Genomic DNA, 2,330 nt, shown 5'->3' on the forward strand with positions numbered 1-2,330 from the left:
TTTGTTGGGTTTTATTTGTCCTAAATTTCTTACCATAAATAGGTTTTCCTTTTAGGAAAAGGTTTTTGATTGACTAATCCTTTTCTTGTAGGAAAAGGTTTAGGACTCTATAAATAGAGGAATGTTCCTTCTAACTTAATCAGCATTCACAATGTAGTCTTAAAGGGCTTTGAGAGTTTTGGTTAGGGGGAGAATTTATGGGTCACAAGCTTGATACGTTATCACTCGTGTGAACCTCCCATGTATTCCGAGTGAATTGGTTGAGGTTGTTTCTCTGTATTTTGTACTCTCATATTTATAGTGGATTGCTCATCTCCTTTGTGGACGTAGGTCGATTGACCGAACCACGTTAAATTTTTGTGTCTTTTGGTATATTTCTCGTTGTCTTCTTACTCGTTGTCTTTCGAGGTTTGCTTTGCTAGCTTCCGCATTTACACCTGCTTATTTCCGGTCCTAACAGTCTGTGTAAAATTCAGGTTCTGATTCCTGAAAAGACAACAGAGTTTCAATCAGTGTAGTACCATTTGACTTTAGGCCACTAATTTTATTGTGTCGAAATTCATCAAGCAAGCTATTGAGGAATTCATTTATTTTATTATGAATAGCATCCATCTTCTTCTCAAGTCCTTTATAACCAAACCATCTCAAAATTGGCAAGAAATCAATCATATTCAAAAATGATATGATGACTAAGAAAGTCCCTCGAAGTTTTTCAATTATTTCGATCCATTTCTGCATACCAGCATCTTCTTCATTCACAATATGTTATCCAGCAATAGTTTTAGTCATCAGATTAAAAACTAAAATAAACGCCCAATTCGTCAAATCTAGTTTCTTACTACCATTACTATTACTTGTTGAAAATCTGTATAATGAACGGATAAAGTTCCAATCTCTTGATCTCGAAGAGTAGAACTCTTTGAAAGGCTCTGCGATGAAAATAACTCAACAACAGTTAAACGACGAAGAATTCTCCAAAGTTGTCCATAAGGTGCCCAAACGTAAACAATATAATTGAAGGTGAATTTGTCACCAGCTAATGTTTTAGGTCTGTTTGCAAATATAACATCATTTTTTGTTAAACATTCTTCGACAGCAGATAGAGAAGACACAACAATAACAAGCATATTGTAGCCTAATTTGAGGTATAAAACAGGACCATATTTAGCTGATAAAAATGTTAGGGTAAGATGCAGAGTATTTTTGAGAAGGTAAATATGACCAATTATTGGAAATGAAAATGGACTTGGTGGGAGATTTCTTCTTCTATGAAAAAAATATCTGAATAAAATTGGAGTAAAAAATGAAAAGATAGCTAAGTAGAACAAATAGGAAGAGTAGTGGTTTTCCAATTTTTTTGAAGCAAAGTAGAATGATTGAGCTATGAATGAAAGAGGTAGTACTAACTATTTAAAAGTGTAGTGATAAGTAAGTTATTCTATTAACTAGACATCTCGAGTTTAATTCTGAATATGGAAAAATTATTTCTAGAAATAATGGTAAAATTAGGATTTTTAATAAGAAGATTTAAAATGGGAAGAAGTAAACACCCTAACTAATCGAAGGGGATTTGATATCTACTTTATGTAAATAAAAGAAATATTTTAACTGTTGGGCTATTGCCCATGTTCCAGCCAAAGGCCCATGGCCTAATCCTACTTGGAAAAGGATTGGAATTATTCTCTTTATTTGGTTTCCAATTCTATTAGGAAAAGGATTGGAATAGTAATCCTATTTGTAGTTGGTTTTGGCTTTGTAAGGAAAAGCACAACTCTATAAATAGAGGATTGTCTTGAGAGAATAATTAATTGTTCATTGATATTGTCTTTGAAATACATTAGAACATAAGAGAGGTTTTTTGAGAGAGCTTTCAACAAGAGAAAAAGAGAGAAAGAAAAGGGTTCTTTTGCTGCAGTCTTTTTCTCCGACCAGCAATGTTCAGATCGTGTTTCTCGATTAACTAACCGTTGGATCGGGCTGAAATTTGGACTGAGTGTTCCTGACATCTTGATGGTTGATTTGAACGGTAGAGATCGGATTCGGAGGTCAGAAATATCCTATTTAGGTCCCGAACAGAAGCTGATTTGGGTGGTGTTTCTTTCTATTTATCTTTTGTTGGTGTAGCTATTGTTTGTTCTCTTTTGGCACTTCTTGTGTAGCCATTAGAAGAATATTTGTAACCCTCTTATTGGTATAGTGAATCAATTCGGATCTTGTCGATCCCGTGGTGTTTACCTTCAGTTTGAAGGGTTTTCCACGTTAACCTTGGTGTTCTTTATTGTTAGATTTTCGGTTTCATCTTTTTCGTCACAAAAACTGGTATCAGAGCT

General features: G+C 34.2%; 1 pseudogene; it reads right to left on the reverse strand.

Moving 5' to 3' along the window:
• Positions 1-453: 453 nt before the first annotated feature.
• On the reverse strand, positions 454-1,453 carry LOC107030369 (annotated as a pseudogene).
• Between the last annotated feature and the right edge of the window lie 877 nt (positions 1,454-2,330).

This window comes from Solanum pennellii, chromosome 9 (genome assembly GCF_001406875.1).
Source record: "Solanum pennellii chromosome 9, SPENNV200".
NCBI lineage: Eukaryota > Viridiplantae > Streptophyta > Magnoliopsida > Solanales > Solanaceae > Solanum > Solanum pennellii.